Below are 12354 nucleotides of genomic sequence, written 5' to 3'. Positions count from 1 at the left end.
GTGTGTGTGTTTAAGCAATTCCATTTTAAGAGGGGTTGCTCCATCAGAGGCCACCCTTTCTTTCAGAGGCCGACAATTTGCTCACTGGGGGAGTCTCACTGGTGTTGTTCCAGCAGGTCACTGCTCTCAGACAAGCTGGCCAGTGCGGGGGACTTAGATACTTGTAGGCATTCAGCACTTTCAGCTGAGTCAAAATAATGTTAACTCCTTCAAAGCATCAGAAGGAATCCACATGTTCTGTGTAGCCCTCAGAGAAGGACCACCCAATAATGCCCTTCACCTCGTGATAATGGAGCTCTCCTTCCCTACAAACTCTTCTTAACAGCTTGGGGATGTTTTATCTGTGTATCGCGCTAATGTAACCCTGCCTTGGTAGCTGCGAACTGCATTCTGGAAATGCCAGTCACTCCAATCCATTGCTATACAAGCTTTGAACAGAGCAGCCCGAAGCATGAATCCTTTCTTTTCTTTTTTTTAAAAGAAGTCAGCCAGTGAGAAGCAAATCAAAGCTTTGAGCCTTGCCCGCTAGGCTGCCCCTGCCCAGGGAGCTCCAACGAGACGCTGCTCTCCCTCTCCCCCTCCCTAACAAAAGACCCACCACTAATCCCGGTTCTCTTACACAGAAACAAAGCGCAGCACCAGCCTAGGGACCGGGGCAGCTGGCACATTAATGCCCCCCAAAGCACGAGCTGGCACTTCACTCTGAAAGCCAATCACCCTGCCTCCATGGGGAATGGGAAGGGGTTCAGTTGCTGTAACACAACGAATTATATTTTTAACAAAAAACAAGTTTGGCAGAGTGTAGGCATCTTTAGACAATAAATGCCTCATGTACCCGCAGTCAACTCTCAGGACCCCTTCCATCCCCAACCCCCAGCCCCCAGGAGAAAAAGCTGAGGGAATACCCACAAATGGACCATTAAACCAGGAAAGAATGGCTGTACCCATTCACTGCATGATCCAGTATTACCTTCCTTTCTGATTAGCCTCGGCCCACACCACCTTTGGAAATCCTATTTGCATTTTCTGAAGTCTTGAATCTCGTCCAGCAGCTAGCAAGGTTTGTATTTGATCTCCATATTCTGAGCCATGTCTCCTGTTAGCCTCACCTTTTCTCAACACAGACCCAGCCCAAACTTCTGGGAAACCTAAGCGCCACCTTTTCGAGACAGGTTAGATAAAGAGTCGCGTGGAGAAGAGCTGTATAATTATCTTTGACTGGACTAGTACAGGGCCACTGATTCTTTGGAACCGAGAATGGACAGGGTTAAGGAACACAGCCAGCTTTTCTTAGTACCTCGGCCGCGTCCCACACTGGGAATTCACAGCTGCTGAGTGGTGGCTCTGGGGAGATTTATTGGGAAAGAATGAGCTTTAGTTAATTTCAACAGCTCATGAAGTCACACGCGACTCTCACCCAAGGGTCTAGCTACACTCTCCAAGGGAGACAGGACTGCGACTGTGAGGGGAAGTGAGAGAATATGCTGGGAACAGGAAAAAAGAATCGTGGAAGAGAAAGAACATTCACGTGGGATTCCGGCTGCAAACAGGGGAAGTCCCAGAGAAAGGACCCCTTCTCTTTTGCTGACTGCTGCACCCAGCTCCCTGACTCGACGCCTCTCACCAGTGAGGTCTGAACTGAAGTGCTTCCCATGGTTGTCGAGTGTGATCACACTTAATTTCAAGTAGCAAAAGTCCATTTCAACCCGCATTTTCACACTAACAGGGTGAATCTGAATAACAACTATACTGAGGCTGATTTTTGATCAACTTACCCAATAGATGTGAATGTTACTTTTTTAAAACAGGATTTGTTTAATAGTTCAGAAACAACCTTCTGCTGACCCCAGAATCACCTCAAGAACCATCCATTGCGGCTGCTGGAATATGCTGGTCAGAAAGGATGACTGTTTCTCAGTGATCCCTCCCAGGTCTAGCCACCTCTGTCTCTCCTCTAGCTAGACCAAGCCCTGTCAAAATCCCTGGCTTCATGAGGACAAGCTCATAGATGGAGAGCAGGATAACAACTAGCGGGGGGTGGGGGGAGGGGGATGGTTAGCAGGTAGAGGGATTGAGCAAAAAGGAAAAAGAACTCGTGGACATCGACCGCAGTGTGGTGGTTGCTGGGGAGACGGGGATAAGGAGACTGAGGTGTAATGAAAAAAAATACAGTAGAAGTTAAATATAATAAAATTTAAACAATCCCTGACTTCTTTGCAAATCCCTGATACCTTGACTTCAAGCCTAATTTGATTTTCTTTGTCTTCCTAGCATCTGACTTCTCCGTGTTTCATGGGTTTTGTATCCTCTCCCAGGCCTTTGGATCTGAATAATTTCCCAAGGTTTGGTTCTGGTTGTATCGCAGGATGCTTATGCCCAGAGAAGCCTGACTCTTCAGGGGCCCAAGATGCAAGAATGGGGCCAGGTTTCATGTCTAGACAGAGAAAGAACAACTTCTGGAGGAAAACAGGAGACAATCTCCTCTCAGGCCTCCTTAGGAGTGAACTTCTCAAATCTCATTGTTTAGATTTGTGTCCCACGCACATTCCTAACAGAGAGATCAGGATAATCATTATTGGCTTAGACTAACCAAAATCCACCTTTTCAATGTGGGAACAACTTTGAGTGAAGTACATGGCTGAGAGGAGGTGGGGCAGTAACTGAACCAAAGAAGAATTCTGTTAGGCAGGTCAAGGTGGGGAATGACTTTGGAAACCAAGTGTCTGCAAAATTGCTTTTCTTCATCTTTCCTTGGAAACTCAGCTCTCAAGATTCTAATTGCCTTTCTGCAGATGAATCCCAAGTCATTATCTTTGGCCAAGACCCCTTCTGATTTCTAGCTACATATCCATATTCAATGTTACTTCTACTTCAATTATGTAGCTGAAATTCATCTTCCCTTTCTTCTCACCCACTTCCCTCAAACTCAGTCCTTCTCTTGACTCCCTTACTTCCCTTATTATGTAGCCTTCCTCTTTATCACCTCCATTTCCATGATGTTAATTTAATCAAGTTCTTTTGATTCTTCTTTGAAGAATGATTTTCTTTTCTTTTTTTTTAATAAAAATTTTATTTATTTATTTACCTTTAGAGGGGAAGGAGAGAGGGAGAGAAACATCTATGTATGGTTGCCTTTCCTACGTCCCCTGCTGGGAGTTGGCCCGCAGGGAACCAGCCTGCAACCCAGGCATGTGCCTTAGACTGGGAATCGAACCTCGATCCTCTGGTTCTCAGGCCCGCGCTCAATCCACTGAGCTACACCAGCCAGGGCTTGAAGAATGATTTTCTTATTTCTCTTTTTTCCCATGTGCCTAACCTTCTATCTGTAGTATAGGCTGAATTCACAGCTTCATCAAATTTCTCAAGTAAAAGGAATCAGTAAAAATTCATGGAGATATTTTCCTTTTTTGTACTAACTTTTCAAAGTATAGAGTGTATTTCATGCCTCCTTCACAACTCAATTCAGACAAGCCACACTCAAATACACAGTAGCCTCATGTGGCTAGTGACTCCTCTGCTGGACAGCACAAGTTTGGGCCGTAAAGCCAAAAAGCCCAATCACCACTCCATCAGCCAGCTGGCTTGATAATTGATTTAAGGAGAGTTCAAAAGCCTCCATAGTCTTGGTAAATGAGTGAGCAGGTGAATCCTACTCACAGGGTTCCTATTCCTCCTTTTCTACCAGCTCTACCTTAACTCATTCCTAAGGATTCAGCAGGTACCATCCATGATAAGCTCAGTATCGGAGAAGAAGAAAGTACTGAGTCTGAGTTTCCAGATGACTCTATAAACTATGGGCTGATAGCAGCTTGAAGGGGACTGCTGTAACTGCAAGAATGACCCTGAAAAAGGGTTAACCCTGAAAGCAGAGAAGGGAAGCTCACTGGGCAGAACTGTAAGCAACACATCATAATTCCCACTTTCCCTGAAAGGAAACATGTTGCATGAGGACTGATTGCTAATAAAATTCAGTATACCACTGTGTGTTGCCTGCTCTCTAAGCGAGGGATAACCTCAGGCTGGAGTTAACCGTTCTGCAGAAGAGTTAAAAGATGCTGCATCACCCAGGTATGTGTTTTTTGCCTGAAGTCTGTGATTTAGGTCTTCTAAAGTCCAGTAATTTGGAGTGCCATTGAGTTGCAAATTAATAACTCCTACACTCCGGTCTAAAGCAGCTTAGATAGTAGCATCCTTAGCAAGAGATGGCCACACAATAGTGGTAAGCTCTGGAAAGGTGGTTTTTAGGTTGTCTTCTTCTCACTTGAGACCTTTGTTTCAAATAGATTCAAGGCAAGGTACCTCCCCTTCACTGGAGGACTTGGGCATTACAGAGCACAGAGGCTGGTAGATGAAAGAAAACTTTCAGATTTAAAAACTTTTAGATGAGATATTTGACTGTGGTTACCTGCATAGAAACTTACCAGCAGCAAGTAGATGGGAAGTCTACAAAGTTTTTTTGAAAGAACTGTATGGACAAAGAAACCCCAAGCCTATCTGAAATAGCTTGTGTCTATAAAATCCTGAAATAAATTTCTATGAATTCCTAAACACATAACACATGGAAGTGGACTGCTAAATCTAGGTAACCCCAGGTGTAATGGACTGAATGTTTGTGTCCTCTCAAAATTTCTATGTTGAAGCCCTAACTCAATGTCACAGTATTTGGAGGTGGGTGGGGAAGGTCCTTGAGGGTGATTAGGTCTATATGAGGTCATGAGGGTGGAGCCCCTATACTGGGATTAGCACAATGATAAGAAGAGAAGAAAGCCAGAGTCTCCCTCTCCTTCCCTCCCTTCCCTTCCCTTCCCTTCCCTTCCCTTCCCTTCCCTTCCCTTCCCTCCTTCTTTCTCCTCTCTCCCTCTTCCTATCTCCCTCTTCTTCCCCATTTCTTCTCCTCTCCTCATCCCTTCACTACATGAAAGCACAGCTAACAGGTGGCCATCTGTAATCCAAGAAGGGTCTTCACCAGAAACTGATAATGCTGGACCTTAATTTTGAACTTCTTAAGTCCCCCAAAATGTGAGAAGTGAATATCTGTTATTTAAGCCACCTAGTTGATAATATTTTGTCATGACATCCCACACTAAGACACCAAAGAAGTACTCTGCAATGTCTGCCTCCACTGTGGCTGGGAAAGATAAAGAACTCCTGGAGTATCTACTGTTGGAGCTACAGACACAGTGTGAGCACTGAACCTCCTCACTGCCATGGCCCTGCCATGGGGTATGCTCCTTCCACTCTACAGAATCTGATCGTTACTGGGGGACAGTAACCACTGCATATTCCCTCATCCTCTTCTGCAGTTTCCCTGCTCCCTTCACTACCATTTTGGGTGTAGTGGGATTAATAGCTTATAGCATCTAGATCTGAACCTGATAGGAAAGCACATAAATATTTGAGGCCTCACGCTGGATGCAGGAAACGGGTGAAGCTAGTTTTATGCATGGGAATGAGTATATATATATATATATATATATATATATATATATATATATGTCTGGGTAGCTTGGAGGATGGAGTCTACTACTTGCTTTCCAATAGCTGTTCCCCTTCTCCCTTAGTAACAGAGCCCTGGGCCATGGCCAAGCCAAATGACACAGGATAGGAACAAACTCTGTTGGAATTATTGTGTTTGTAATAATTATTTACATGCCATTGAGATCATATCTATTCATTTTGTTTTCAGGGTAGTGCTGGCTATGGAATTGTTCAAGGAAAATTAAGTGGTAGTAGTAAAATGGGCTTTTAATTAACCAGCTGTCATCAAATTTAACGAAAAACTCAGTGAGGCTTCTAAATGTCCAGTAGCATATAATCAATGATCACATTTATAAATGCTTTAGCCCTTAATTGTACCGACAGAAATATTATATAAAGACTATTCTTTATTTGTGAGATGTTTGGCCCACTGCATCTCCCAGATGGAATCAGAATATAAATTGGGGTTACCCCGCTAACAGCATTTCAGAATGAGTCTGTTTTAGTGTTGATATTAGAACTCGATAGAGATTTGTTTTTGGTTCTGTTTTGGGCCCTCAAATTATATGTTTTGATACATTTAGTGAACTTTGTGAGTATTCTTATCTTTATTATGTTCATGTTATATTTGCGTAATTCAGTAGAAATATAGTTGTAACCCTTTAAATCAGTCCCCAAAACGAAGGTGTGTTGAAGTGTAGCAGATGGTCTTAAAGATGGTACTTTCTCCTCCTTACTGCAAAAGCCCACTAGTAGTCTCAGGTAAGCAGGCTGATGTCATAAAAATGGAGTGAAAACATCCACACAGATGGTCTGCTTTGAATTTTCTTAATTTTAAACACTGGATTGGAAGTATACTGACTAAAAAGCCAACCTCATGATAAAAGTAGAATTTCTCTTATGTTTTTACATAAAGACACATTTAAGAAGGATGTGTTTCCAAGAAATTCCTGTATGGAGTACAGGGCTCAATCTTACACACATACTTTCCCACATAGGATCCTGAATAGGCTGCTGAATGATAAGAAGATAAGTTGAACAAAAGCAACAGCAGAAGGTTGCTTTTCTTTCTCTCTTATTTTTTAAAAAAGAACAATAGGTTTATTGTACAGGCCTCCAAATGACAAAACAACTTACTAAAAATGTAGGTTCCAAGCTAGTTGATGTTTTACTGCAGTTTAAAAGCTCTTTCTGAGCTTAGATTAACACACTGATAATTGAAAACTATCTGGATACGTTATATGTTCTAGATGCTAATCTCAGGCTTTCACAAGTGCCTGTACCCTCAGACCTTCACACCTCCTAAGTCACCTTAAATCCTTTCTGGGAACAGGCAGGATATAAATAAATCCACTGGTTAAATTAACTTAAATTAAATTAATATGGTTGTTCCATTTATAGAGACAGGTTTCAATCTAGAGCATTTGTTCCTCTCATCTAATCAGCATCATTAAAATGCATCTGCCCAAAGCAGTTTTCTAGGGGTGATATACCCTGAAAGAACCCAAATTAAATTATTTCTTAGGGCAGTGCTAAAAGGTTTCCAGATAATTTTACAGCCTAACAAGCCAAAGGCATTAACTTAATGTTGTAGCTGCCTTGTTTCCTATGGAAAAAGATGAAATTTATTTTTCTGGAGAGGTCTTTACCATAAATGGTTTGCTTACATTTATTGTCATGTGAACATAAACATGTCCAACTACAGAATTTCAAGCAGATCTCAAAGGAAGGCTTTGCTGTGAAACTGAATGTTTGTCATCATGTGCACGACTAGGGCCACCCGCCATTGTGAATGGCAGTTGGGTTTCTGGGACCTACGCCACTTTAGTCAGCACGGAGGGTAGAGTCTGGGTACTTCCAAGTACATGGTAAAACTGAGGATGTACAATTACCCCGAGCACTTAATTGAGTATGGTGTTTTTCCTGATAGTATGTTTACCGTGAGTCTCTAAGGCACATAACCACTGGGCCCAAATCTCACATGCTAATGAGACCTGATGTGTTTTGTGAGATGTAACCAATATACATGTTTGTGTATTTTGCTACCCTACTTCTGTTTAAATTCGTTCTTGTGCTGCATCTAAGTTTGTCCTCTTATTTTAAAATTTATATGAGCCATTGTCTTAAAATATAATTTTAAATTTCAAGGAAGAACTTGAATTTGAAAGAAGTTTCTTTTATTTCCTCCCTATTTGGTCTGGGTGGTGATTGTATTGAATCAGGCTTTTATGGAAACACTATCATTAAAAAGCTTCTCATCATCCCTGGGGACAAGATGTGAAAATACATGGCAAGCCTTTCGGATTAGGAGTGTGAGAACTCCCACTCGTTTGTGATGGCTTTGTTTTGTTTTTGATTTGTAACTCCCAGCGTATGGACTTGTTTTAGAGCTATTTAAAGAGTTTCTAAACTAAAACTGCAAAGGACCTAGATGAAAAACATTACAAAACCATTAATATAATGAATAAATTTGTGTCCCCACCCCCCGCAGTGCACAGTCCTGCAAAATGTTTTCCTTATTTTTCTACCCTGTTCTTAGATTTGACTTGCTGTCTCCCTTTCCCCTCCCTCCTTGCCCTTGGGGGCCTGGCCATTCCTCTGGGCTCTAGCAACTTTGTTTGCTTACTTTCACTTTTTCTCCCATGATCCTCTGGGCTCTTGGTTCTGTTATGTGCTTCTACTAATTTTTCTTGAGTTTTCCATTGCTTGCTCCTCCTCTGAGCTGCTCCTCTATCCTTCTCTTCATTTCATTTGGCCTGAATCTTGGAGGCCCCTTGTCTTTGCCTTTTTGTTCATTCTGCTACTACTCAGATGCCACCTCGTAAGCTCGGAGGGTTCTCCACCTCACTGAAGTCAGTGCAAATCTGGACAAATCTTTCTCTGGAATTCTCAGAGTAGGAATTTCCTGACTTAGGAAAGCAAACATTAGAGCATAGCATCCTATGTTTCAGAAGGAATGGTATTGCTCAGTCCCTCCACCCACCCAGAGCTGTCAGCCTGCTCTCTATCTATGAGTCTGTTTCTATTTCGCTTGAGCAAAAATGAAGAGAGACAGAGAGAGAGAGAGACAGAGAGAGAGAGACAGACAGAACTCATGGACATGAACAACAGTGGTGAATGCAGGGGTGTGTGTGGAGGTAAAGAAGTAATGAGGTAATAAATGGTGATGAAAAAATTTTTTAAAGGAGGGATGGTTTTGTTTTAAGAATGACAACTAAATATGCTCTCCCCACTATAAAATGTGGAAAGTAATAGATAGAAGAGGCAGATGGGAGTTCAAAACATTAGCTATTGGTGAATATTAAGATTTATTGATCAAGCTAGACTGGATACCTGGTTTGTCCTATGATGTGAACCAAGCTTTTACCTTAAACTGTCCCTTCTGGTCACTGGCAGAGCAGCCAGGCAGCCAAGTGTTGAGAACCCTCCCCAGTTGTCTCACAGCATGGACTCTGGTTTTTCAACCATGGCGATGTTCTTCTGGTACTGTTCCATGTGGGGACATTTATGGTAAATTCAAGTACACAGTGATGCTGATGCTTGGTCCCTAATTTTATCCATTATACCAAATAATGAATAAGAATTAATTTTAATGTATCTATCCCTTTATCTAATAAATCAATACATTTTTATAAAAATTATGATGGAACACTTGGTAACTTTCTGAGCACCAAGGACACAAAAATGAGTTAGACATGGACAATTTTAGCCAACATGATATAGGCACAGGAGTAAATTATACCCAAACATATTGTTATCTAAGAGTCTGCAAGAAAGCCTTCATGGAGAATGTCCATCTTTATTTGGTAAATGCTCTTATAAATCTATTTCATCAGAGTAGATAGGTTTTGTAAAATTTGAAGCTTATCAAATTTGGAGGGCTCCTTTAGTGAGAATGTAAAATTATGAATTAAAAATCTGGTTCAAAAGTGCAAATATCTAGAATAGGAACAAAAACTGCAAAACGATTACTAAAGCCTTAGGAACACAGGTTCCTTGATTCCAAGGTCTCTCAAGGCATTTTCCCAGGAACGATTCACATTTGCCACCCAGTTTCTCATCCTACGTGGTACACTCTACAGCTCCCTATGACTCCCAGAACTCTCAAGGGGTGTGCATGTGGAGGCTGAACTTTGTGTCAATGGCCTCAATATAAATCTCAGAGGCAAATTTATAGAGTTCAAGTGTTGGTTGGACCATACTTTCAAGTAATGAAGGAGTAACTTCACAAAAAGGGGAGGGACGTGAAATAACTCTGTACATGCACTGTGACAACATCTTATAACCCTGAAATCTTCAGAAAAAACCCCACAGAAGTCACATTAGGTCCATTGTCTTTACATTTTTGTAGAAATGGGTGAAAATTAATTCTGCATCTTGGTTGGTGTGGGATCAGAACAGAGTTGAGAAATGCACTGACATATAAATTACGTACATGTCAGTCTCCATGGCTGAAGACTAAATGCCATGATACATCTTTATCTGAACTCTATTAGCTTATAATATATAAGGGCATATATACCAAACCCTTACAGAATGTATGATAACACATGGTCTTATATGGTAGAGATGTTTGCATTTCCATCTGGCACTAGCTTAATTTATGCTATATTATATCTCAAACTGAATATATCTAAAATCACACTTTCTCCCCAAAGTCTTCTCATTTATTTCTGACCTTAGTTAAGGGCACTTGCCTCCTTGCCATCTATCTAAACCGGAACTCAGAGTCCCCAAGTCTTGTCCATTGCACTAACATTTCACACATATGCCTTATTCCACTTTTTACCTGTCTTGACCAATGAGTACCCTTTTAAAGAACCCTGATTTCAGCTAAGATAATGATGGGTGCTGATAATTCATTCATTGCTAAGATGTTGAAGGAAATTTACAGGAGACAGAATAATGCTCCCCACAAAAGATGTTTATATCCTAGTTCTTCAAACCTGTGACTATGTTCCTTATGTGGCAAAAAAGACTTTTTTTTTAAAAGAAGTTTTTACTTATTTGTTTTTAGAGAGAGGGAGGAAGAAAGAGAGGGGGACGAACATCCATGTGAAAGAGAATCATTGATCTGCTACCTTTCATGCACCCCCACTCTGGGACCTGACCCATAGTTCAGGCATGTACCCTGACTGGGAATTGAACCAGTGACTGGTTGGTTTGCAGGATGACACCCAATCCACTGGGCTACATCAGTCAGGGCACAGCAAATAGGACTTGACTGATGTAATTAAGGGTACAGACCTTGAGATGGGGAGACTATCTTGATGTTCTGGGTGGCTCCAGTGCAATCACAAGGGTCCTTATGAGAAGGATGCAGTAGACTCGGTTAAAAAGAGAAGGTAATGTGACTCTGAACACAGAGGGAAAGGGGGAGGCAAGAGGAGGGAAGAAGGGAAAGGGAGATTTTGAAGATGCTACATTGTTGGTTTTGAAGATGAAGGAAGGGGCCACCAGGCAAGGAATTTAAACAGCTTTTAAAAGCTGAAAAGACCCTGACCTTCATTGCTGGTGTAGCTCAGTAGATTGAGTTTGGGCCTGTGAACCAAAGAGACACTGGTTCAATTCCCAGTCAAGGCACATGCCTGGCTTGTGGGCCAGGTCCCTAGTAGGGGGTGTGCTAGAGGAAACCACACATTGATGTTTCCCTTTCTTTCTCCCTTCCTTCCCCTCTCTAAAAATAAATAAGAAAATATTTTTAAAAATAAATAAATAAAATAAAATAAATAAAAGCTGAAAAAAGCAACAAAACAGATCCTTCTCTTGAGCTTCCAGAAACAAAGCAGGCCCAACAACACCTTAGTTTCAGCTTAGGAAGATACACCTTAGACTTCTAACTTCAGAACTGTAGAATAATAGTGCTCACTTCGGCAGCACATGTACTATAATTGGAATGATACAGAGAAGATTAATTAGCATGGCCCCCGCGCAAGGATGACACACATTCGTGAAGTGTTCCATATTTTTTTCAAAGATAGACCACATGATAGGACACAACATAAGCCTCAACAAATTCAAGAAAATTGAAATCATACCAAGCACTTTCTCCAATCACAAGGGACTGAAACTGGAAACCTACACCAAAGGAAAAAAATGCAAAATACTCAAAATCACGGAGATTGAATAGCATGCTATTAAACAATGAATGGGTCAAGAATGAAATTAGGGAAGAAATCAAAAAGTTTCTGGAAACAAATGAAAATGAACTCACGATGACCCAAAACTTATGGGACACAGCAAAGGCAGCCTTGAAAAGGAAGTTCATAGCAATACAGGCCTACCTAAAAAGATAGAAACATTTCAAACAAACAACCTAACCTTACACTTACAAGAACTCAAGGAACAACAACAGACAGCCCAGAGCAAGTAGGAGGAAGGAAATAACCAAGATCAAAGCAGAATTAAATGACATAGAGACTAAAAGCACAATTCTAATGATCAATGAATTCAGGAGCTGTTTTTAAAAAAAGATAAACAAAATAGACAAGCTTTTAAGCAGGCTCATCAAGAAAAGAAGAGAGAGGATCCAAATAAACACAATCAGAAATGAAAGAGGAGAGATTACAACTGACATCACAGAAATACAAAGGAATGTAAGAAATTACTATGAAGAACTGAATGCCAAGAAATTTGAAAACCTAGGTGAAATGGACAAATTTCTAGAAAAATATAATCTTCCAAAACTCAATGAAGAAGAAGCAGAAAGCCTGAAACAGACCAATAACAGCAGATGAAATTGAAGCAGTAATCAAAAAACTACTGTCACATAAAAGCCCTGGATCAGATGGTTTCACAGGAGAATTCTACAAAGTACTTAAGGGAGAGCTAACCCTTATTCTTCATAGACTATTCCAAAAAATCCAAAATGATGGA

At 41.1% G+C, this 12354-nt stretch overlaps 1 non-coding gene across 1 annotated transcript; it reads left to right on the top strand.

Moving 5' to 3' along the window:
* Positions 1-11339: 11339 nt before the first annotated feature.
* Positions 11340-11448, top strand: LOC119000039 (U6 spliceosomal RNA). The gene has a single exon (XR_005069230.1). It is a non-coding gene; the product is annotated as a U6 spliceosomal RNA (small nuclear RNA).
* The last annotated feature ends 906 nt before the right edge of the window (positions 11449-12354 follow it).

The sequence above is a fragment of the Sturnira hondurensis genome, unplaced genomic scaffold (assembly GCF_014824575.4).
Source record: "Sturnira hondurensis isolate 20B ecotype Veracruz unplaced genomic scaffold, ASM1482457v3 Scaffold0015509, whole genome shotgun sequence".
NCBI lineage: Eukaryota > Metazoa > Chordata > Mammalia > Chiroptera > Phyllostomidae > Sturnira > Sturnira hondurensis.
The sequence above is the reverse complement of the archived record's forward strand: the minus strand, read 5'-3'. Positions and strand labels throughout refer to the sequence as shown.